Source organism: Sus scrofa, chromosome X, assembly GCF_054392235.1.
Source record: "Sus scrofa isolate SSC_HxYL_T2T_F1_AM1 chromosome X, Sscrofa_HxYL_maternal_Yorkshire_Landrace_v2.0, whole genome shotgun sequence".
Taxonomy (NCBI): domain Eukaryota; kingdom Metazoa; phylum Chordata; class Mammalia; order Artiodactyla; family Suidae; genus Sus; species Sus scrofa.
This window is the reverse complement of record NC_139401.1, coordinates 104310805-104337563: the sequence shown is the minus strand read 5'-3', so window position 1 is coordinate 104337563 and position 26759 is coordinate 104310805. Positions and strand designations below refer to the sequence as shown.

At 37.2% G+C, this 26759-nt stretch overlaps 1 protein-coding gene across 3 annotated transcripts in view; it reads right to left on the bottom strand.

The window, feature by feature from the left end:
* The window catches only part of HTR2C (5-hydroxytryptamine receptor 2C), a 254308-nt gene that overhangs the window by 210195 nt on the left and 17354 nt on the right, over positions 1 to 26759 (bottom strand). For 2 of the 3 annotated variants that reach the window (XM_085006240.1, NM_001434940.1), the window contains 1 exon segment: positions 16022 to 16083. The gene's annotated coding sequence lies outside the window, so the exon portion shown is untranslated. 3 annotated transcript variants of the gene reach the window in all.

Sequence of the window (26759 nt, the reverse complement as noted above, 5' to 3'; positions counted from 1 at the left end):
GTGACAATTAGAAGAAATAACTTGCAGAGTCCAATCCAGTACCTGACATCAGTAGATGTTCAATAAATAATAGCTACTGTCACAACTAAATTTCTCCCACATCACTAATGATAATTCTTTTTTTTTTCTTTTTCAAATTACCATTTGTGAGGAAGTTAGTTAAAATTTTTTGGATTTTTTAAAAATTAAGTCCACATTTTTCTACTTTTCTTATAATTTTCCTTTAGAAAAGCCAGGTTGGTTTATACCTAATTTTTTATGTTGGCTTAAATGTTGAGTATGACTATTTAAAACTGCCTAAAGTTTCCTGAAGAGAATTTGTAGATCATTACTTTGAAATAATGTAAAAGACAAAGACACATTTTTCCTGTACATCTGCAAGGAACTCACATTCTTCCACATGCACAAAACAGAAAACCATCCACTTGATGTGCCTACTACTTTTTCTTTTTTTTTTTTTTTTTTGTCTTTTGTCTTTTTGTCTTTTTGTTGTTGTTGCTATTTCTTGGGCCGCTCCCACGGCATATGGAGATTCCCAGGCTAGGGGTCCAATCGGAGCTGTAGCCACCGGCATACGCTAGAGCCACAGCAACGCGGGATCCGAGCCGCGTCTGCAACCTACACCACAGCTCACGGCAACGCCAGATCGTTAACCCACTGAGCAAGGGCAGGGACCGAACCCACAACCTCATGGTTCCTAGTCGGATTCGTTAACCACTGCGCCACGACGGGAACTCCTGATGTGCCTACTACTTTTTATCTTGGTTATGACTAAAAATTTGTTACCTCAAGCAGCCATTGGCAAATAATTACCATTAATTTCTTTCTTCATTTTTTGCTTCATGAAGTCATTAATAAAATACTACAAACGAGGCATTAATATAAATGTATGGTGTTCCTATTTTTTTAAAAAAAGCCTTTCTCTATATCCCTTCTAGTTTTGCCCTAGCCTGTTATGCTGCCTTGCCAAATAATGCATGCCCCCTTAGGTGCTCAGCCATCCTGGAATACTAAAAATACTCTAGCTTTAAGTGAGTAGGACAGGGTCAATTATAACCCTTTGTCTGTGAATCACCATTATCATCTTATCAAACATGGCCCTATTGACAAAATTGATTAATCAATCAAAAACTAAAACAATATAGTGTATACACATTGTGAATATTCAATTTTAATGCCAACTTTTTTTCCCAAGTAGTTGTACTAATGTATACTTCTGCCAGTAATGCATAGTTGATTCACGTTCCCTCAAGTGCTTGATACTTTCAAACATTTTAAATTTTATCAACACAGCAGGCATAAAATGTCCCATTTCTTTTTGCCTGCTCTCCCTAGATAAGGAAGTTTCATAAACAAAGTTGAGGTTTAGAAATTTTCCTAGATGTTTGAAAGAGAATGGGATCAAATATGAGAAAGTTCTCAGCAAAACGAGAACTACAGATGTTATTCTAGGCCCGTGTTGGTTAAAGATTTTTTTTTTTAATGAGGTGTAAGAAAACAAAAGTAAGAAGTACTCAATTTAAGAGTAGAAAAAAGTGCACTCCGAAAGTTAAAGTGCACATAGATGCTTATCTGGGACTCATAAAAAACAAATACTCCTGCCTAAAATTCTAGAATAATGGCAAATTGAAGAGAAAAATGTGAATTCATATTTGTTTCTGCTTTTCCAGTGAAGGAGACTGATTTCCAAACTGTGGTTAATTGGTTAGAATATAGATCCTCTCTCTGTCCTTTTTTTTTTTTTTTTTTTTTTGTCTTTTTGCCTTTTCTAGGGCCACTCCCTTGGCATATGGAGTCTAATCAGAGCTGTAGACTCCTAGACCCTTCCCAGGCTAGGGGTTAATCAGAGCTGTAGATGCTGGCCTACACCAGAGCCACAGCAATGTGGGATCCAAGCCGCGTCTGTGACCTACACCACAGCTCATGGCAATGCCGGATCCTTAACCCACTAAGCAAGACCAGGGACCGAATCCTCAACCTCACGGTTCCTAGTCGGATTCATTAACCACTGCGGCACAACAGGAACTCCTAGATCCTGTCTTGAATGTACAGACTATTTGATGGATATAAATACAAAAAGATGGAAAATAACACGTGACAAATTGCTTTTTAATTATGGATTCTAATAGTTCACATTTCCTTTAGAAGACCATTTGATTATGAAGTTGTGGTCCCATTTAATTCATTGTTTAGAAAAAATGTGTTTGTCATTCTACAATTTTGAAAAGCAGTTGTTTCTAGAGTAATTGTTTTACATGTAAGGATGATTGCAACAGCCTTAATACTGAATTATTAGTTCCAATATGCATACTCATCAAAATGTAATGTTGTAGTAAAGATAATTCACCCAAAAGAAATTTAGTCAAAGTTTTTGCTTTCTCAGTGGCAGCTGTTCTATCCCTATTTTTGATGATGTGTCATTATTCTGTCTAACCATGTAGCAATAAAATTATGTACTTACTTAACAGTAATTGCAACAATACATTCAATGCTCTTGTTTTTATAGAAGAACATGTCTAAACAAACAAAAGTTCCTTAATATAAATATATGAAGTTTTTTTAAAAAAACCTTGCTTTTCTTAGGCATAAGATAGATACTACTTAAATACTGCTCCTAAAAGGAGAGCAAACTCACACAATTTAAATATTTACATCAATTTTTGGATATATGAAACATTAGAGAAACATTTCTACTGAAAATTTAACTATTGGCCTTACTGAAATCTTGATATTATAATTCATGACTAGGAGTTACCATCGTGGCCCAGCGGTAATGAACCCAACTAGTATCCATGAGGACATGGATTGGATCACTGGCCTTGCTTGGTGGGTTAAGGATCTGGCATTGCCGTGAGCTGTGGTGTAGGTTGCAGAAGTGGCTCGGATCTCATGTTGCTGTGGCTGTGTTGTAGGCCTGCAGCTACAGCTCTGATTCAACCCCTAGCCTGGGAACTTCCATATGCTATGGGTGCAGCCTTAAAAAGACAAAAAAATAATAATAATAATAAAATCTAATTCATGACTAATTGATGCAGACCAGTGAATTAAAATTGTTTTCAGAATCCAACAAGCATTCAAATTCTTACCTTCATTCTTCTGTGTTGTGAGTAAGCTATTGGACACTACACTCTAAGAAGCAGATCCATAAGTTTACTTTCAGACTGTCACTATGATCTAATGATAAAGTACTCTCTCCACAGTCAATACAGATTTTTTCTCAAGATAATTATATATTTGACAGAAAAACAAAATGCCTTTCTTTTTGCTTGCTTTTAGTGTCCTTCCCCAAAATTTAATCAATCAACCAGCAAATATTTATGCAGTGCCTACTATGTATGAGATGCTTATATAAATACTTAGATAAGATATAAAAAGACAGACTGCTTAATGAGGTGGAAGAGATAATGATGGTCAGTATATATATACAATTCATCCCAATTTACAAGCTTACTTCTTGAAGATTCTCCCCTGCTAAAATGCAGGCTTCATTGATTCTGCCCTTTTGTACCTGTATAATATTTATTGCTTAGAGCTCATTATTTGGCTTTCTGTAGCACTGTACCTTTTTCTTTTTGTTTTACCAAAATTATTCTTATCTCACCAATAGGATTATGAGCAACCTGAGATGTCATAGATCCTAGTCAAGAGTTATCTGCAACCCTTATAATACCTGGCATAACGGTGATCACATAGCAATTCCCCATAATTATTCTGTTAAATGAATCTGATAGTCAAGGGTATATCCCAGTAACTTAGTCCACTTATTCTTTATTCTAACTTCCAGAGACACAAATGGAAAGAAAAAAAGATAAAATTCATTGTTATGGCCATCAACTACTAGTTCTGGACTCTTCTATTAGTCAAATATTTACAGCAAATTGTGTTAAAGCTGAATAATTTAGAGCAATAAACATCACCTTTCCTGTGATAGTTATTTTGATATGTTAATTGTAGCGTTTTGCTTTTTAAAAACTAGGTTGCATCATTTTTAGCTCTAATGCAAACTTTTTTTTTTTTTTTTTTTTTTGGTCTTTTTTGGTATTCTTGGGCCGCTCCTGCGGCATATGGAGGTTTTTAGGCTAGGGGTCGAATTGGAACTGTAGCTGCCGGCCTATGCCAGAGCCACAGCAACGCGTCTAATGCAAACTTAATGCATCACCTATTAATATGAAGAGTCAAAAATAATGATCTTAGATTTATGTATTTTTCACAAAAAAATAAATTGAGAAATTTATGTTCTCTGGGGCATGATATCATAAAGTATAATGAAGGCAGAACTACTGGATCTATATTCTGGTAACTCCTACTACCAAAATTGCCACTGACCAGAGAGCCTAGCTATACTTTTCTTTTCCTCTAATTCCTCCTCACAGCTATAATTCTGCTATAGGGAATCTCAGTCAGTTGTGAGAGAAGAGTAAAAAAATTATTTCTAAGTGGCAGAATTCAATGTTGGATAACAAACAAAAAAGTTGTCTGAAAACACATCGTAGAGTATAAGGTACATGGAAACTAAATATAAATCCTATTTATCCTTCTATTTCATTTGCTTTGGTGCCTGCCTTGGGAATTTAATATATGAATCAATTCCTTAAGCTTATGAATATTGAGAAATGATGATATTAATTTAACTTCTCCTAAAAGGTTGTCTAGAGAGTGGATGGGACATTAAATAGATGATCATATTTTTAAATTGTGGCTTAGAAAGACCTTTGCCACACTAGCCCCAAATACGAGAAAGCTACCCTAGCAACACATCACTCTATAGCCACCTGGTGGTAGGCAATGTTTGTTACAGGTGTAATAATTGGAGGGTACAATACCAAAACATCAGAAATGTGAGACAAAGAAGAGAGATCCAGTCTAAGTATTTATAGAAGTTTGTCTTTGAAAGAGCTGCTATAAATATTATTAAAACCTCTTAGTCAGCAGCTTCCTCTATCTTTTCCATGTTGCACTCACTTTATCTACCCCACCTTGTTTTGTTACTGAGTATAACCCAATAAGGTCATGGGCCTCATCAGCTCTGCCTCACTGGTTTCCAACATTTTCATGAAGCCCCCCTCTCCTCCACACACACTTGAAGTGGTCTTCCTTCTGCCCTCTTTACACTCTAAATTCAACACCACCTTCAAAGCCAAGTCCAGAGGCCACTTCTTATACCTTATTACAACACAAACAAATCTTACCCTTTCTTCATTTGCTTTTCCTCACTGACTTTACAGCTTTCTTTCCCTGAGCTATCTCTTCAATGACAAGCTCTCAAGTGAACAGTTTTGCCCCAAGAATCACTCTCTTTAAAAATGTGTTTCTAATACTATATGTCAAGTATATCTCTTTTTTTTTTTTTTTTTTAAAGAATAGTATCAGAAAGGGAAGGGAACTAGAGAACAAATTTCTAGAAGGACAGTGATATGTTTGTACTGAAAGGTAAGTCAGAGAAGTGGAAGGTGCTGTCTACAATGGAAGACAGCTGAGATGAAAGTGGAAGCCATAGAAAAACTTCATACCCACCTGCCTACTAGATATGAGGCAATGGGCATCTTAGAGGCAACTCAAATCCAACATGTCTAAACTGAATTTATCTCTGTACCTTCCCTCAAACAAAACCCTTCCTCCTCCTGTATACTCCATCTCAGCAAAAGTATCTTGTATCACTAACTGCTCAAGCCAGAGACCTGAGAGTCATCCTAGGCTCTTCTTTTTCCCTTACTATTGACCAATCACCAAGTCCTGCTCTTCAAATAGGATAACATTTCAATTCCCACCACCTCATTCCACCATGTTGTCTGGACATGCTGTCCTCACTTCATTACATCTCAACCGTCTCTAATCGGGCTTGTCTCCACTGCTACACAACTCTTATCAAGATTGCCGAAGGCTTTCACAGTACCAAAACTAATGAACATTCTTCTGATCTCATAAACTAGAGTCCTGGCAAGAAACAGAATTTACTTTATAAATAAATTCCATATACATGTGAGAAATTCAATTCCACAGGAAAGTCTAAATCTCCTTTAACCCATGTCTTATAACCCCCTCCAGCAAATTCTTTTCTAGAACTGATGGATTTTACCAGAAAAAAATAGTACCTTCTGGCTCTGCCTTTATTTGAAAAATTTGGAGAAGACATTGAAATTTTAGGTTTCTTTAGGATGCTAGAAATATTTGGTCATTTTTTTTTTCCTTTTAGAATCAGAGGTTACTCTTAGCCAATAATATAAAGGTCTGTTTGTAAACTGAAATTTTGGCTTAGTCTTTAAAGGCATGAGGAGTGCCAAACTCATCAAAATGAATATTAAATGAAAAAAAGTACCAAGAAGCAAACAATGTAAGGAAGGTGTGCTGCACTGAAATGTTAGCACATCAAGTACCAAAGTCAATTTTAAATATCATTTTGAAAAATAAAGTGTAATAAAGACTAATTCATTTATGCTTTTATATCCAGGGGAACATGATGTGTTTTGTTAAAATGAATTTGCAGAGATAAGTATATAACCAATTTAAAGGAAGCTTTCTTTGCAGAAATCTAAAGATATCAAAATAATAAATAATAATGGACATGAGTCATTTGTGCACACTTTCATCCAACATTTATTGAACACATTTATTGAGCACTTCCATATTATTGATAAATGTTGCTTTAACCATTAAAAAGGTAATGTTTAAACTGGGGCACAAATGAATGGATTATAATATTTTAGTAGCACTAGAAATAATACTATTTTGTTAAATGCACAAAATACTTAGGACATATCTGTACAAGTCCTTAGAGATTCAAACTATAGGAAGTAGTAGATGGAGCAGAAAAAAAAGCTCAGAAACTTTGAAGTATGTGCTGAATATTTCAGCCATAAGCTCTCCTAATGTCCTGATTTCAAGCACTTAAACCAAAGTCATTTTCTGGTCAAACATTATTTTCTTTTCTTTTCTTTTTTTTTTTTTTGTCTTTTTTTTGCTATTTCTTGGGCCACTCCTGCGGCATATGGAGGTTCCCAGGCTAGGGGTCAAATCGGAGCTGCAGCCACCAGCCTACGCCAGAGCCACAGCAACGTGGGATCCGAGCCGCGTCTGCGACCTATACCACAGCTCACGGCAACGCTGGATCGTTAACCCACTGAGCAAGGGCAGGGATCGAACCCGCAACCTCATGGTTCCTAGTCGGATTTGTTAACCACTGCGCCATGACGGGAACTCCCAAAAATTATTTTCTGAGGACAAACTGTCAAGTTTATATCCAGGGGCACACCACTAAGTAATTAGAAGTATCAATATCTATTGCCTTGTTTAGCCTCATTTAAAAATAAAAAGTAGAGAAGAGTTTACACAGTTTTGAGATTCGCTAAGTAGCTTCCACATGCTAAGAAATTTTAAGTGGATAGTTTCATATAATTCACCTGACAAATTTATATCATACTGACTTCTTTCCATGTTACTGTTGCGGTAGATACGGTTTTGAGGAAGTAAATGACAATGATACTAATAGCAATAATAGCAAGAAAAACAACAATAGCTACCTCCTGTCTAACATCTGGTATGTGCTAGGTACTTATTACTGGATTGATATAATGGTAGTTTTTCTTAGGCAAGTTCATAGGACCCTGGAGACTTTAGAAAACTCACTTAAGCCCTCAAGGCCTCATATATTAGGCATGTATAATAATAACCACTTTCATCGGACTGTTGTGAAAATTAAATGGAATAATTTGCATATTTTTCAGCATATTGCTTGCTATTGAGTAGACGTTCAATAAATGATAATTTATAACTGTATAACATTTCTTCTCACTTGATGGGAACCCTATTTACAGGTCCTTTGGATATTACAAAGAAACTTATAATTCCCTATGTTTACGTTTGTTATTCTGTAACTTCAATTAATAAAAACATGTTGTCTTTCCTTTCATGGTTAGTCAATATTTTTAAATTACCTAAAATTTTCTGGAGCTCCCATCGTGGCTTAGTGGTTAACAAATCCGACTAGGAACCATGAGGTTGAGGGTTTGATTCCTGGCCTTGCTCAGTGGGTTAAGGATCTGACATTGCCGTGAGCTGTGGTGTAGGTTGCAGACGCGGCTCGGATCCCATGTTGCTGTGGCTGTGGTGTAGGCTGGTGGCTACAGCTCCAATTAGACCCCTAACCTGGGAATATCCATGTGCTGTGGGTGCGGCCCTAGAAAAAGACAAAAAATAATAAAATAAAATAAAATAAAATAAAATTTTCTGATCAAAATTTGAGCTTTCCCTCTAGTGTGGAAAAGTGAAAACTGGCCCTGTGCTCTGCCTTCCATTTTTTTTTGTACCCCTGGGTTATGAGTAAGCCAGAGCTAGTAGTAGATGCACTCCCTATTCTGGGGGCAATCTGGGTAAATAAGTGGTAGTAAATATTCCTCATTTATTACATTGTTGGGAGAATTTAAAAAATTCCTGAAGTCTCTTGTATATAATAATAAGTTCATGATAAATCTTAATTCACTTCCAGGATTCTAGTGAAACGTAACTCCAAAATAACTGGACAAATCCTTTCGGGAGGGATGAGATGTGAAATGGAAAGAGATTTAGAAGAAGAGGAAGAATCCCCCAAAAGTATTGGGATTGAGTTAATTTTATACTTGGTAGTCCATATTTCATAATTCCCAACTCTGGAGTTTTTTTTTTTTTTTTAATATTTCATCTCATCCCACTGCCACTTCCATAGAAATAATAGAAACATCTTCTATAAAATCTATATGATCTTTGGACCCCTCATTGTGTACGCCTCCTCTGTAGCAACAAAGTCTGTCAGATGCTGAGACATTTGTGGAGAAAATCTTTTTAATCTTCAATCCTTAGTTCTTAGCTTCCCTTTTTAGTCTTCTGTGTGCTTCATAACAACGGACACATGGCTTGACTGCCTTGTTTTGCCTGACTTTGTGATACTCATTTCACTATTCATCAATGAATGCACAAACCCTGATCATTTATATCAATGCTTCCGCAAAGCTTTCATATGAGAACAGTCTGCAGTCACTTGCAGAGAGTCTTGACCTTTCAAACTGTATTTTTTTTTCCTTCCTGATTTCATTCTCTTTCTCCTTCCCAGGGGACCAGTGTTCTCTTAAAATTCCAAAATCCTGCAATTTAATAGCATCCTCCCACTTCTCATTCTGCTACCTGACACCACTACTCACTTTGAAATTATTTAAATATGCATATAAGGAATCCCCATTTCCTTTGAGACTTTTCAACCCAAGTGGGCTTGTTCTCATGTTACACTCCTATGCTTTCAGTTTAGAAAACAGCCTATATCTCCGTCTTTCACTACTTCCCCCCTCTCTATCCAGGAAAGCCTTACTTCTCCAAGGCCTAGCTCCACCGTCATCTTTTCTAAACCTATCCTACCACACACTTCCAGCCTCTGGCAACGTTGTCCTTTTGTCTTTTATGGCCCAGTAGAGTGGTGGGCAGCCTGCCGACTATTTTTGTACAGCCTGTGAACTGAGAATGGCATTTACATTTTTATACGGTTGGGGAAAAATTACGAAGATGAATAATTTATCAAACTAAGTGAAAATTATATGAAATTCAAATTTCAGTGTTCATTAAGTTTTCTTGGAACCCAGCCACACCCATATCCATTTATGTTCGTGTTGTCTATGGCTGACTTCATACCACAACAGCAAAGCTGAGAAGTTGCCAGAGACCATATGGTCCACAACTTCAAAAATATTTACTATCTGACCCTTTACAGAAAAAGTGTGTTGACTCCTGCTCTGTAAAGACTGCAAATGTAGTCTGAGGACCAGCAGCATCGACATCACCTGGGAGCTTGTTAGAAATGCAGACTCCTGGCTTCTTCCCAGACCTACCAAATCAGAATCTGCAGTTTAACAGGATCCCCCAGATGATTCTTTCCACAGTAAGTTTTGTGAAACATTGCTCTGGTACCCACTGTGCTATCTTAAAATTGTTTGTCAATATTTTAACAGATGAAAAATGGAAAAACATGAGTAGGATATTAAAATGTATGAGTTATGGCAGATGCATGTAATTTAGGACAAATTTGGGACACTGCAAGATAACAAAGGGCATTTCAGTGGAATAAAAATAAAGTACAGTATGAGGCTAAAGCAGAAATAAGAAAGCTTAGTTAGCCAGGAGGAAATATGAACTAAGAATTAGAATACTTAGCAATGTATTCATATGGTAACATCACATTTCAATTATATTCATATATATTCAATATGTATATTCCATACAGTCATATAGAGCAATAATCATTCATAATTAAATTTAATGTACATTGAATATATATATATATTCTTTGTTTTAGTGTGAAATGTAAACCACATTAGCAATAATTCTTAATACTTTACTGGTTCTACTATACTTCATTTGCCACAAGTTTGAATTTGCTTATTTAGATAATGCTTAGCAGTGATATGGTTTGATTATCTGTATTATGAAGCTCTTGGTGCATGAAACAGGGCAAGAGAGACCTATTCAATATCCCTGCTGGGCTGTTCAACAATTCATATTCATACGTGGTATCAGGCATTTATAAATGTCAGTTGCTTGTATGGCTAATGTTACATTTAAAGTCATAGCAATACTTTTAGGAGTTCCCATCATGGTGCAGCGGAAACGAATCCCACTAGCAACCATGAGGACGCAGGTTCGATCCCTGGCCTCGCTCAGTGGGTTAAGGATCTGGCGTTGCTATGAGCTCTGGTGTAGGCTTCAGACGCGGCTCTGATCTGGCATTGCTGTGGCTGTGGTGTAGGCTGGCAGCTGTAGCTCCAATTAGACCCTTAGCCTGGGAACCTCCATATGCCTCGAGTGTGGCCCTAAAAAGCAAAAAAAAAAAAAAAAAAAGAAAAAAAAAAAGAAAAAGTCATAGCAATACTTTTACTGCTATCAAAGTTAATTGATAGCTCACATCTGCAACCCTATGTTAAAACCTTAGTAAACAAGGGGTCTAATTTTTCACCTGGCTGTAATATCTATAACTACCACTGGGAGGGGGGAGTAGAAAAAGTCCTCTGCAATTGAGCAACCACAGATTAACCATCTCAAAAAGTTACACAAATGACTTTCTAATAGATAATACTTATTTCTTCGTTCAGTTACTCAGTCAATGAATAGTTAACTGAATCATATACTGGGCACTGTGTTAGATGCTAAGAGTATAATAATGAGCCAATACAAATACAGTCCCTGATCTCATGGAGTTCACATCTAGTGGAAGACATAGTAATTCTCGACTAATCACAAACATAAATATATAATTATGGACTGTGATAAGTGCTATGATAGAAAGTTACAGGGTAATCTCTGAGAATATATAACAGAGGAAGCTTCTTAGGAGGTAGTGTGAGTAGGAAGGCTTCCCTGTTCCCAGAAGAAACATATTTTAGGTTATGTTTTGAAGGCTTAATAGAAGGTAAATGTAAATGGTGATGTGATAGGAGAGATGGGCATTCATGAGGGGAAAGGATAAAATATGATACCAAAGAGGTTGACAGGGGCCAGATCAGGTGGTCTCTTATAAACCATGATAAAAATATGGGTATTGGGAGTTCCCATCGTGGCTCAGTGGTTAATAAATCTGACTAGGAACCATGAGGGTGTGGGTTCGGTCCCTGGCCTTGCTCAGTGGGTTAAGGATCCGGCATTGCTGTGAGCTATGGTGTAGGTTGCAGATGCGGCTTGGATCCAGCATTGTTGTCGCTGTAGTGTAGGCCAGCAGCTGCAGCTCCGATTCAAACCCTAGCCTGGGAACTTCCATATGTCTCGGGTGTGGATCTAAAAAGAAAAAAAAAAAAAAAAGAAAGAAAGGAAGTTAGATTGGGTCCTCAATAATTTTCATGTGTTTAAAAGGGTGCTGAGAGAGTTCCCATCGTGGCTCACTAGTATCCATGAGGACCTGGGTTCCATCCCTGGCCTGGCTCAGTGGGTTAGGGATCCGGCATTGCCCTGAGCTGTGGTGTAGGTCGCAGACGCGGCTCGGATCCCGCGTTGCTGTGGCTCTGGCGTAGGCCGGTGGCGACAGCTCCGACTCGACCCCTAGCCTGGGAACCTCCATATGCCGCGGGAGCGGCCCTAAAAAGGACAAAAAGACAAAATAAAATAAAAACAAAAATGAAAAAATATGGGTATTTATTCTAAGAGAAAAAAATGTTGGGAGAATGAATTTGGGAATGTAAATGTGTACTTGGGTGCAGATTAGTTAGAAGGATATCCTAGTACTCAGGCAAAAGATGATGGAAAGCCAAACTGGTATAATGATGGTAGAAATGAAGACACTTGGGAGCTAAAGCTGACAGGAGTTAGTGATGAATTTGGTTAGGGGACATAAGGAATGGGAAGAGGCTCAAGGATGACTGACAGTTTCTTGCTAATCCAACTCTCTAAGTGACAGTGCCATTAGCAATGATAAGAAACTTGCAACACATTGAGAGTATGTTTTCACATAATTAAAACCCTAAGAAGTCAATGAGAAAACTCAATGGAATAGCAATTAATTATATACAGATTTTAATGAACATACCACAAATACTTGATTTTCATATGTTATTATCTTTTTCTCAGTTTAGCATTAGTTCATTAGTACCTCAAAAATACGAATAAAGATTTTTTTTTTTTTTGGCTGCACATGCAGAATATGGAAGTTCCTGGGCCAGGGATCAAACCTGAGCTGCAGCTGTGACCTTTGCCATGGCTGTGGCAACACCAGATCCTTTCAGATCCTTAACCCACTGTGCCACAGCAGAAACTCCCAAATAAAGATATTTAATTTTTAGAAAGCTAAATGAACAACTACCTAGATTTACAAAGGGAATATTTCAGAAAACAATTGTTAGCAAGCTCACATATACAATGTATTACTTGTCTGGATCACATGTTTAATTTTGGTGGAGGTAAAATGTTTTTAAATAAGAGTAAAATGCAATACAAATATGACGATACACAAATATTAATTTCTTACATGTAAAAACTTCCACTCCACTAAAATATCTGTATTTTATTTAAAAATATATGCTTAAATTAGAACATGTACTAAATTCTAATAAATATTTTGAGTGAAATAAAAAAATCAACATTGTTTACATCATAAACTCTTTGATCATGATATCCACCATATTCTGTTACTTAACACAATTCTGTACACTTTTCATGAGTTCTGATTATGTATTATTTACTTGAAGCAAATGAAGAGTTGAATAGTGATAAAATATACTTATTTCATCAAATCCAAGAAATTAAACTATTTATGAATAAAACAAATAACTACAATACACTGCAAAGTAAAATAATGGAATTATCTATCAATGTAGTTAATGCTCAATTTTTGTTATAGTCTATTTAGGTTTTAAAAAAGTAATTTAATTATCTAGAGAAACAAACTCTATAATGATAAATACGTCAGAGAACTCATTGAAAAAATTCTAAGTGAATTTGTATTTATTTGTAGCAATGCATAAATAAAAGATAAAATTCTTAAATTGCTAATGCAGGTGTCAAGCGAACAACAAGTATAAATCCTATCATGACAGTGTAGAGCCAATGAATGTACACTTTTTCTTTATTATATTAGCCTTTCTGTGAAGAAACTTTAAATGCTGATATGGTTCTACAGAAAAAAAAAATTTTTACCTTTGATACTTCCTGGAGGAGTACAGTTGTCCAGATGATCATTTTTCACAGAAGACACTGAATACATCATCTAAATTACTACCTTGACTATGATACATATATTTCACAGTAGCAAAGGTAGCATAGACAGGGCTTTAGGCAAAGTATCGCTAAATGCGAATGATAGCTGGAGACAAATCAGGTCAACTGACTTATGCTGTCAGATCAATTGAACCTTATATAGCTTAAAATAGCTACAGAAATCACCAGGTACCTAACATTTTAAACACTTGGAGAGTATCAGGTTGTGAATTTATACATATACATCAAACATTATAACTGTTGGTACTCTTCTCTATACAATGTGAATTAACATGTTTAACAATATTAACAAAATTATTTACCATAAATAATCAGTCTCTAACCTCTTATATTAAGTATATTGTACATATATTTTTTAGGTTACCCTAGGAGAAGCTGAAGTAGGTAACAATTTTATGCACCCATGTGATGAGACTTAGGGCATATTTTCTCTTTCAGCTCATCAAGAAATTCAATGGTTGGAGCCACATTTTCAATTAAAATGTGCTTCTACTAAAAATGATACTAAAAATAAAATTGGCTTATGTCGCATTCTACCAAGTCTGACCTTGGTCTTTATTATCTTGGTTTTTACTTGGTTGTAAGGCAAGGCTTACAAGGCCATTGATTGAGGTGAGACGGTTTTGTGCAGGCACAATTTGAAGCTTGAGAGTGTAAACTTACCTGCATGTGCAAGGTAACCTATTTCACCAACACAGTGAAAACATCTGCAGGCAAACTCAGATCTTCACAAACTTATAATGAGTGACTTCCTGTGCACTCTCAGGACAGCTGCTGGGGCTCTTTAAAATTTTTAATTTTACACTTTTCAAATTTCAATTTTTCCTTTATGGAAAGCTGACTTTCAATATTTTTTCAATATATATTAAACAAAGGAAGTGAAATCTTTGTTATCACCTTAAGTGGTGAGTCATTAAATAACAAAACAAGACAATTTGATTGTTGTCATTCTGATTACTGGTACATTTTAATGCAGTCATTTTGATGCAACTGTCGTGTGTGTGTGTGTGTGTGTGTGTGTGTGTGTGTGTGTGTGTGTGTGTGTGTGTGTGTGTGTGTCTTTTTCTAGGGCCGCACCATCGGCATATGGAGGTTCCTAGGCTAGGGGTCGAATTGGAGCTGTAGCTGCCGGCCTACACCACAGCCACAGCAACTTGGGATCCGAGCCACGTCTGTGACCAACACCACAGCTCAGGGCAAGGCCAGATCCTTAACCCACTGAGCAAGGCCAGGGATCGAACCGGCAACCTCATGGTTCCTAGTCGGATTCGTTAACCACTGCACCACGACTGGGAACTCCTTGATGCAACTGTGTTGATGTAAAATCACCATTCTCCTCTTCTATTTTTTGATTATCAATAATGTATACAACAGACATTCCCGACCCTATTCCATCCCTAACTTCTCTCCAATTTTCATAGAGTTCCACTTTCCACTTAATTTTTGTGTTACTTAATTTTGTTTATATAATGACTATATATTAATTTTAAAATGATTTTGTTAAAATTTTACTGTCAAAATGAGTTAACATCTATGATCTTATTGATTCTTCCCCCCAAATTATTCTAAAAACATTTAGTGGTATTCAATATATGTATATGACTCTGAGAACAATCAAATTTAATTGAGAATCACCTGTGCACTTTGGAGCTTACAACAAGGGTTCAAATGTTGACCTCCTTACCTAACTTGTAATATATTTACCCAGTCAAATAATCGTGTTCAGGAAGCTTATAGAATGCAGAGTAGTCTATTCTCTAGAGCAGTGTTTTTCAGCACTTGTAACTTGATACTTGCTTTTGAGAAACAAAGTTCACAGTCTTCCCTCTTATTCCTCCTGAGATTTTCAGTTTGATCCATTAAGAATATTAAGAATATTTGCAAAAGCTTTGTTTTCTGAAATTTATAATAAGAAAATAATAACTGGATATCCTATGTCCCAGTCTTGGATATAAGTTTGTTTTCTTAGGGAGAAAATAGAACATTCATATTTTGTCTTCACTAACCTAATTGTTCTTATGCTATCTATTTTATATTTATTTAATATAAAGTCAGATGATGATTAACACTTTGACAAGGGTGTCTGTTCAACACATTATTTGATAATAAAATAGACTTTTTTTAGGTTGCATTAAAATGTCATTTACAAGTTAAATGGTATTCTTCTTTACATGGTAAGTCAATAACGTCAAATGTTTTACTAGTTCAGGGGTAGGACTAAATTAGCCAAATAATAGGAATCACCTAAATATAATAGTTAATCATTATTGCAAAATACAAGCTGCATGTTTATGGGTATACTTACAATTATTTTTGAAGGATGGGGATTCTTGGCCTACAGATGCTCATGGATATTGGCTGATAACCCTGAAAGGAAACATTTAGAAAAATGCAATAAGAACTCTGTAATAAGGTAACTATTTATACCATTCATTTATAAAGCATAACTGAAAAGTAATGAGGCTGATATTCATTAGTGCCAGAATATAGTCACATTTATATAAAATAATTAAAAAACATTAGTATAGCAGGTATATATATATATATCAGTGTTAGTCCTTCAGTTAAAGAAGAAATGAAATATGAGTCAAGTATTATAGATCAGCAAAATTCTAAGTCAAATATTGAGTTAAAATATAATTTCACATCAAATTACTACAGACCAGGAGTAGTTAAATGCTATTTTACCCACCGATATTAAAATGATACTAGGATCTGGAAAAGGAAATAACATTTGAAAAGATCACCGTTTCAATATCAATTATTTTAGAAGTATCAATTGACAGTATGTATTTTGGGATGTGGAAACAAATTTAAATCATATATTAGCTAGCTACACTTTTGCAGTAGGACAAATAAATTTGAAGTAACAACATTAATATTTAACATGTTTTAAGCATAAAAAATTTCCCAAAGCACATAAAATATGCAAAACATCTTAAATACAATGATTTTTCTTAAACTATATAAAGCTGTGGGAATCCACTCAGAACCCCAGAGTTGGTGTAAAGATTATTTGACGTTGAAAACATTTTGAGATTCAACAGATGCAGAAAAAAAAATCACTTGGAATTTCTTTTATCTGACTAAAAGTAGCAACTTCTGGCTACCATAAATCCTCTCTCCAGGGGAGTTTTATGGCTCTGAAGATGGAAAGACCACTCAAATCTGTATAGACAGACATTACCACAATCTTATCTTCTGTCGGTTCTTCCAAAAACCCATTTTTCTTTCCTAATGAAGACTGTTTGTTTTCCCCATAGAAGCCATTCCTTACCCTTCCCTTTTCTCTTCTAAATTAAGAATATATGCCTTTAACTTGAACCATTAAACAAGCCAATTGCTTTCTTTTTTACTCCTATATGCATATGAAATAAATCTTTTAGTCCTTTTAATTTCTCATTTGTCTTAATTTCCAGGCCTCAGTTATTAAACCCAAAAGGGTAGAGGAAAATTTTTTCCTCCCCTACAAAGCTAATTCTTCAATTCAGCCACGTAAATAAGATGGTGTGATGTAAATACCATTTCTAATGTAATGGGAAATACATAGGAAATGTTAATTATATTATTTGAAGATATTAAAATGTTTTTCACTGATAAAGTTATCAATATGTTAGCATGTTTGAAGCATAATACAATATTAATGTGAGAAATTTTAAAGCCACAATTTAATTTAATGTAAATACCCCTTTAATCATCCAAGGTAGAATGGAATATAACCACATATTGTTATATTTTCCAATTCTTATGACAGTAAATAAAAAATAGTTCTGAGAGTTCCTGCTATGGCACAGTGGGTTAAGAACCTGTCTGCACTGGCTCGGGTCCCCAAGAAGCCATGGGTTTGATTCCCTGCCTGGTGCAGTGGGTTAAAGGATTCAACATTGCCGCAGATTTGGTATACGTTGCAGCTGCAGCTTGGATTCAGTTTTTGGCCTGGGGACTTCCATAGGCCGCAGGTGCAGCCATTAAAAACAAACAAACAAACAAAAAAACTTCTGAATTCAAATTAGTGAAAAACAAGGATAAAAGCTTTGCTATTTTAATCTAAATTTCAGAAAACACATTTAATGCTATTTAAAAAAAAAAGTTGACCCAGCATTTTCTTATCTCTTTTACAGCTCCAAATAATGCAATGTTTTATTGAAATAACTATGTGAGAACACATCACATTAAACCTCTATTTTAATGAAATAGTAGGGGACTTATAGTATATAAAAACATTTTGTTTTCATGAAAAGGGTTGCTAAACTGGTTCTATCTAGTATGTTTCAAGAAACAGAGGTGCATAATTAATAGGAATCTTTGAACAATGATGAGACGTCGTGCTTGGTGATGAAATTGGTGGCCAAGTTATTGGTCCATACAATAAGAATTATACATCGTAATGCAGTAAAGTACCAAACCTTTTAATATATTCTACCTGTTCTACCTGGTGTAGCTCCCACTTAATTTTACCTACTCGCACAAGTTACCCTTGCAGGGACTTTAAAGTTCGTGGTCAGAGGACTACTGCCAATGGAATTACAGCCTCCTAGTGGCTGACTGTGAGTATTACATCTGAAACAAGTGAGCTATGATTGTGGTTATGCTATCTACTTATAAAGGATTTATTTCAGGTTCCTGCTCCCACCCCTTGGGGAAGGATTTGAGATAATGAAGCATTTCTGCTTCTTCATAAAAAACCAACTAATATGATAGTTAAAACAATTTCTTCAAGACATATCACCTGGAAATATATTTTCTTATATTTCCAACATTTTAGTGTACATTTCTAAAATTTTAATTAATGTTGAAAAAGTCTGGAATACCCTAGGAAAATTAATTTTTTTCTCAATATCTGTCTCTTTCTTTAACCCTACTTTTTTGCCCCTCCCCCATGACCACGACATTCTCTAATGTTTTGCTTCTATCATTTACTCTCCTTTCCCAGTCTTTTTCTCAGCTATTTATACATAAACCTGAGATATACTTTATTATCAATGTTCTCTCATTTCATGTATATATCCATCTTTTTAAATAGTTATGTGTTTTAATTCCCCCATGATTTTGATAGAGTTTTCTCCTTTGCAGGCTAGTGACTCTAGATAGAAAAGAAAGCTGCTCCTGAGCACAACCTCACTCTATCTATCAATGCAAACACTGTGCAATTCCCTCCTACAAAAATAGCACATAGGATATTTCTGAATTTCACACGTGCAATCTTATTACCTCTGAGGCTATTTATAATTGACTAGTAACATTAAGGGTAATTTTGTGATTGTTCAAGACAGATTTTATCCTATTTTTCCTACAAAAATATGTTTGGCTTTCAGCCTATCCTGAAAAAGGATATTATAAAACAGTAATTTCAATTCAAAATTGTACTTTAAAAGTCACATAAGTGTAGGAGAAAATGTCCCAATAAAAAGGTAGAGAGACCCCGGTCATGATGACTAAGCAAAGTCCAGCCAATGGCCCCAACCACCCCTTCCCCACGCATCTGCTTCTGTAAACTAGTTTCTGCATCTACTACCTTGCCTGACCGCACTCTGGTCCGGCCTGCCAAGCATGGACCTGGAAGAGGTAGCCCACAAAAGCCTTGGGAAACCCTTCTTCGGGGCTCAGACTCCAGAGAGCCATCTCTGAGCCTGCCGGCATAATAAACCTGAGTTCTCCAACTTCCCGAGTGCTCGCTTGGTTTCTCGCCGGGTCAGAGAGCTGATATGCTGCAGCCACAGGGCTGCTGGAGCTGGTATGCTAGAGCCACAGGGCTGTCACTAGAGCTGGTACACTACAGCCACAGGGCTGTCGCCAGAGCTGATATGCTGTGGCGCAGGGCTGCTGGGCAGCTGCTGTAACATTTCTGGAGGCCCCAGCGAGATTCCAACCGTTCTGGCCCCTAGAGCCACCGGAACGGAGGCAAGGCCGCCCGGAAGCCGGGGAGTCTTGAACCGAAAGAGGCAGCGTGCCACCCGACAGTATTCCGGGTCCTCCTTCATCAGCGGTATTCCTGACTCCTGGGTGACCGAACCCCGACCGGACTCAGTGGAGAGACGGACCAACTCACCAGGAAGGAAGGGCATTCGGACAAGGTAAGGACCCGGGGCCAACCCCAGTCAGGTCCTGCCCCAGTGGGCAGAAGAGGGGACTGATCACCCCCTTAGGGAGACTCTCCCGGTTGGAAGCTGTGCCTCACTGGAGCAGTAGTCCTAGTGCTCCAGATCAGAAGGGGAAGAACGTCTTGCTTGGGTAGAGCGACTGTCGGGCATAGTAGCCGATTGAAAGTTGTGCTCGATCGAGCTCCTAGAAAGGGACTCCCAGGGAGTGGGAGGCATTGTGATAAGCTCTGAGTGTGTGTGAGAGTGAATGAGCGGCCTGATTCACTTGCACTTGAGGTTCGAGTTTGTGGCTCCACGGTCTTAGCGGCTACGGAGTCCAAGTGGGTCCTAACCTGCAGTTCCGTGGTGACCTCACACGGCTTATGGCTGAAGCGGACTCTGAGGGTTCTCTTCCCTCCCTGTGAGTCCAATCCAAGCTCGGGGCTTACACAAACCAGCCAATTGCTAAGAGGCACCTAAACTCCTGAGAGGGGTGCGGTCAGGCGGACATCTGAATGGCCACCTTCTGAGAAGGGGGTACCCTCCCTTGTTTTGTCTGTGACACCGGCACAGGGTGGCCACACGGGGTGGGACCTAACCCAGAAGCCCATGAACCAGAGACCCCTGTGCTCCCGCCATTTGGGCCATAAATTCCTCAGAGGAGATAATCTAACTTGACCTTGCCCCTGGGCCTCCAGGAACTCCCAGCCCAGATTCTAAATCAGCCATGGGACTGCTCATTTTGTCAGTTCATGGAGGCCCAGGATCTGAGTCAGGGAGACAAGCCTGTCACCCCCGGCTTAGTTCAGGGTATGGGGAGGATTGGGTATGAGGTCCCCTGTCCTTTGCCCAAAACATTAGAACTTGTCTGAGAATGCCTTCCTGAGACTGAGGGCCTAGATGGATTAGAGATACTTGCAACAAAGCAGGTGCTCTCCCCGGTCATGGAGCGAGCTGAGTGGGAGCTGTCTTACTTTCAGGAGTCTTGGAAGGCCACTGTAGCGGCCATAAAAGCCCAACAACAACTGGACTTCTGGTGGAGGTGGTATTACAAAACAGGAGGGGACTAGAATTACTGACAGCAGAAAAGGGGAACTCTGTCTATTCCTTAAGGAAGAATGCTGTCTTTATGCCAACGAGTCAGGAGTAATCACCGGCATGGCACAGCGATTAAAAGAGCAAATAACCAAGAGGAGGAGAGAATTGGCAGAGTCTTCAAACTACTGGAATAAGATCTGGAACTGGGCTTCATGGCTCCTACACTTAACTGGGCCTCTGACTATACTCATCATTGCCCTCTTGTTTGGGCCCTGAATTCTTAATGCAATTACTCATTTCATAACCACATGAATAGAGTCTATAAGGTTGCAAATGTTAGTCAGGACGTGGTATGCCCCCCTGGACACATCACACAGACAACCTGACCTTTAAAAAAATTGATGCTTGCTCCAAGAAAGTGGAAAAGCATTAAGAGGGGGGAATGTAGGAGAAAATGTCCCAATAAAAAGGTAGAAAGGAGAGACCCCAGCCATGATGACTAAGCAAAGTCCAGCCAATGGCCCCAACCACCCCTCCCCCACGCATCTGCTTCTGTAAACTAGTTTCTGCATCTACTACCTTGCCTGACCACACTCTGGTCCGGCCTGCCAAGCATGGACCTGGAAGAGGTAGCCCACAAAAGCCTTGGGAAACCCTTCTTCGGGGCTCAGACTCCAGAGAGCCATCTCTGAGCCTGCCGGCGTAATAAACCTGAGTTCTCCAACTTCCTGAGTGCTTGCTTGGTTTCTCGCCGGGTCAGAGAGCTGATATGCTGCAGCCACAGGGCTGCTGGGCAGCTGCCGTAACATAAAAACTCTGTGAAGATTTAATGGATAAGTTTCCTGCTTTATTTTTCCTCAGTTGAAATAATGGGGGGAAAGTAGGCTTTTAGAGTGGAATGTCTATCAAAGAAATGCCTATCTTAATGGCTAAGAGTTATCATTAAAATGCCAGTACTCAATCCTGTGCTGGATGAGTAAATGCTAACATTACAAAAGAGCTGAATGTACTTCTTCAGAATGACATGGATAGTCCATATTTAAAAAGAAGGAGTTCGAGTTCTCTTGTGGCACAATGGGTTGGGGATCCCACCTTGTTACTGTGGTGGCTTGGGTAGCTGCTGTGGCAGAGGTTTGATCCCTAGCCCAGAAACTTCTACATGCCATGGGCACGGCCAAAAAAAAGGAGGGGGTCATCTTTCACTCAAGATTAAAACACGACTGTATCTAAACTGAAAGGTACCCTTTACCGTCCACTTTGATTTTTTTTTTTTTTTTTGTCTTTTTGCCATTTCTTGGGCCACTCCCGCAGCCTATGGAGGTTCCCAGGCCAGGGGTCCAATCGGAGCTGTAGCCGCCAGCCTATGCCAGAGCCACAGCAACTCGGGATCGGAGCCGTGTCTGCAACCTACACCACAGGTCACGGCAACACTTGATCCTCAACCCACTGAGTGAGGCCAGGGATTGAACCCGCAATCTCATGGTTCCTAGTTGGATTTGTTAACCACTGAGCCACGATGGGAACTCCTCCACTTTGATATTTTAAAAATCTACTTTAATGAAGTATATTTTACATATAATAAAATGTACATATTTAAAATATAGTTTGGTCAGTTTTGGTGAAGCTACCTGTGTAATAACCATACCAATGAAGAGAGAATGATTCCAGCCCCCGCTCCTTTGTAGTCACTCCACCCCCTAACTCCAGGCAACCACTTTCTTACTTCTATCAGTACAGATTATTTTTGCCAGTTCTAGAAGTTCATATAAATTAAACCATACAGTATATGTTTCTCCTTTCTATTTCTTGTCTTTTGTTCAAAACATTTTTTTCTCTCTTTCACTGAGTTTTATTTATAGACTGTTTAAAGCAGGCATATCCACTTGCCTTATCCTGTTGATTTATTAATTTAAATATTCTTAACTTTCTCCTCAAGTTACCATGGATTCTTTAACATCTCTATCTCTGTCTAACATGATTCTGCCTTTTAAACTTATTGTGTCATGTCAATGAGACCTATGGAGTGGACTATTGGTGACACTTGGAACAATGAGTCAGAACTCCAACAGAACACGACAAACCAAAGTAGTAATTAGAAAACACAAAACCACTTGGGAAATCTTTCAAATACAAAATGATGCTTTTGTGTGTGTGGCCACATCCATGGCATATGGAAGTTTCCTGGCCAGGGACTGATCTCATACCATGGCAGTAACCAGAGCCACAGCAGCAATAAGGCCAGGTCCTTAATCCACTGAGCCACCAGGGAACTCCCTAAATGATGCATTTTCTATCACTTCCTCATATTTATCACAGTGGAGACTACCAAAACATTTTCTAGTGTGTAGAGAGCATAAATATTAAAAAAATTATTAATAACAAGTATTTGGAGATGTAAATAGGATTTTTAATATAAATTTATATAAAATTTATATATTTTATTAGATATTATGAGATTGCCTTAATGGGGAGTATATTAAATAGTAGATATCAATGTGTTATCTTGGGTAAAAGATCCCAGTTTTTATATTCAGGTTGTATGTACAAAAAAAAATTTCAATGTTGGCAGGTAAAACGTTTACTAATTGAAAGTTCCTAATAATGTGTTATGCTACATCGGTATTGTAAAAGAATAGTGCATAGCCAATCAGAAGAGAGGCAGATTTACTTCATAAAAATCTTCTGAATATGTGTAATTTTAAGGATGTATGTTCCATATTACAGATTTAGAAAAAAGAGATGGCAAGCTTGAATCAGGGCCTTTAATGGTATTCAACTGCAAATAGCACATACACAAAAGTTTTCCAATGTAAATTCCTCATTTCTTGAAACGATAGTCATATCTGATTGGATATAATGGAAAAATGAAAGAAATGGACTAGAAATTTAAATTTCCTGAATTTGAAACTTAGGTGTCCCCAATCAATTGCTTTTGAGCAGGAGTACTTTGAGGATGCTTCCTTTTTATTTATTGTGCAGGACTAAAATAACATTGAGTAACGAAAATAAGGATAATAAAAGCTCAGATACAAAATTTTATTACATTCAAACATGTGAAACAATTAAGGTTTTAGCCAGATAAGTCAAAGACCCTATTGCCTGGCTCTAATCACAAATTTTCTTTTGCATTGTTTGCCAACTCTTAATATAAAACAACCTTTCTGACATTCCCAGCAAGTACATCTGTTAAAAATTTGCCAGTTTTCAGAATCAGCAAATCTAAAGTGACAGAAGAGATTTCTGGTTGCCTCAGGATGCTGGTGGGGGTGGGGGGTGGCAAAGAAACTAGGGAAATGGGGAGTGACTGCTAATGTGTATAGGGCTTCTTTGAGGGATGATAAAAATATTCTAAATTGTGGTGATGGTTGTACAACTCTATGAGCATACTAAAAAAACATTGAATTGTATGCTTTAAAATTGGTGAATTATATAGTATGTGAATTGCATCTCAATAAAACCTGTGAAAAAGATTTTGGGTTAAATCCATTACTTCAAATGAAAAATCAGATCTTAAAATAATTTTAAAAGATAGACTGATTTGTATTGTTTAAAAATCTGTCGGGGAATACATTAATTTTGCATAATAATTGTGTAAACATTTATACATCTAAGGATCACGAAAGGTCAGGTTTTAATTAAAAATAACTCTAATATCTATTTTGTTTGCTTGTGTAAACAAAATGCATCATTCTGTAGTGATGTTGAAGCTGGGGCAAACATTAAAAAAAACTAAAACAATGACAAACATGGCAAGACAACTAAAACATTACGAAGTCTTACTTTAATTGAATAAAATACATTCAAAGGTCAGTTTTTATCTGGCCTTTTTCTTGCATCAGCAAATATTTACTGTTTATATATAATGAAAATGATGTGAAGTTTTCTATTTGAGATGATCCTTTGATCTTAACACCAAGTAATACATTCCAGTGACTGCTCTGGTGAGGAAAATGTCAAGTCTCTAAGCATTCATAAAATGGTCAAACAGAAGAAACTCCATACATTCTTTACTATGGGTAAAAATTATGTTTGATACTTCTTTTAACTTCTCTAATCACATTGATATTCATTAAAGGTTATTTTGGGATACTCTGTACCTTATAATGCAAGCTTATATCTTCCTCTCAGCTTTCTTTTTGTTTAAATTGTACAAGCAAATAATACAAATAGTGATTGTATGTAATTAAAAAAAATTTTTAAGCTAATTAACTCAGAGTTGAATTACAAACTAGTGACAGATTCTGAATAGTCTCTAGGATTTAGCTCTGAACAGTATTTGGAACCCGATTCTTAGAATATCTTTAGATAGCAGGTGGATTTATTTTGTACATTTTATTTTTATTAAAAGCCATCTAGTCATAATATTTACTCAACTTGAAATGACAAACTTCACTGTAAAAGTTATAGGAAAAACTCAATACAAAATATATTATCAATCTGAAATTATACACCAGAAGAAAACACTTTAAAGTTATAGAATGACATAAAATGGAGTTTTAAAATTTGACATTAATGTGATTTGCATTTAAAGTGCAGGTGACATGTCTAGATTTGAGTTTGTTAATTATGAAAAATATGACTACTTATATATGAAATTAGATTAAAATGGAATCAATTATTATGTTATTAAGATATAAAGGTGGAATGGAATTTCATGTTATATGCAGTCAAAATGTTTCTTTTTTTATTGCGGCTGCATTTTTTTCCCTAGTAAATATGATTTGCGAGAACAAGGTGAATCTGTTTGGTCTTCTTTACTGTTTATTGAGAGTTTATTATGTGCTAGGTTCCTCATATACAATATACATGTTATATATCCTTGGATCAGTCCTTCAAGGTACAAATTATTATCCTCGTTTTGAAGATGAGAAAGCTTAGATCCTAAACCCCGTTTAAAATGCTCTTTAGGAGTTCCTGAGTGGCTCAGTGGAAACAAATCTGACTAGTATCCATGAGGACGTAGTTTGAATTCCCTGGCCCCACTCAGTGGGTTAAGGATCCAGCATTGCCGTGAGCTGTGGTGTAGGTCGCACATGTGGCTCAGATCCTGCCTTGCTGGACTGTGGTGTAGGCCAGCAGCTGCAGCTCCAATTGGACCCCCAGCCTGGGAACCTCCATATGCTGCAGATGCGGCCCTAAAAAAGACAAAAAAATATGCTCTTTAAAACAATTGCCTGGGGAGTTCCTGTCGTGGCTCAGTGGTTAATGAATCCAACTAGGAACCATGAGGTTTTGGGTTCGATCCCTGGCCTTGCTCAGTGGGTTAAGGATCCCGCATTGCCGTGAGTTGTGGTGTAGGTCACAGACGTGACTCGGATCCTGCGTTGCTGTGGCTCTGGGATAGTAGGCCGGTGGCTACAGCTCCGATTCAACCCCTAGCCTGGGAACCTCCATATGCCATGGGAGTGGCCCTAGAAAAGGCAAAAAGACAAAACTAAACAAAACAATTCCCTAAACTACCGTTAGAACATTTGCTTACTCTATGGTAAACAGTATATAGATAATACCACCCAGTCCAAATATAATAATAGTTCTCATTAATAAACATCATTTTCTGAAGATTTAAGTTTATTTTTCTTTAACCTACTCTGAATGCTCTTAATCACAAAGACTTTTAATTAAATAATTTGTGTCTGGTCTCCCATTTTTCTATTTCACTGCTGATTACTATTATTAGATAATATTTTGCACACTTTTGCCATCTTTATTTCTATTAGCAAGTGATTATTCTCTTATTTTTAAAAAAGAACTGAGATCTTTGAAAATACACACATTTGATTCGTAGAAGCTGTATGATTGATGTCTCCTGAATTGTCTTCCATTTTGTTCTTTGAGAATATTGTCAGTGACTAAGAAATTGTTATATTCAGAGGGTTTTTTCCATGAGTATTTGGGATATTTTAAAAATGTAAGGCTGTTAATCAA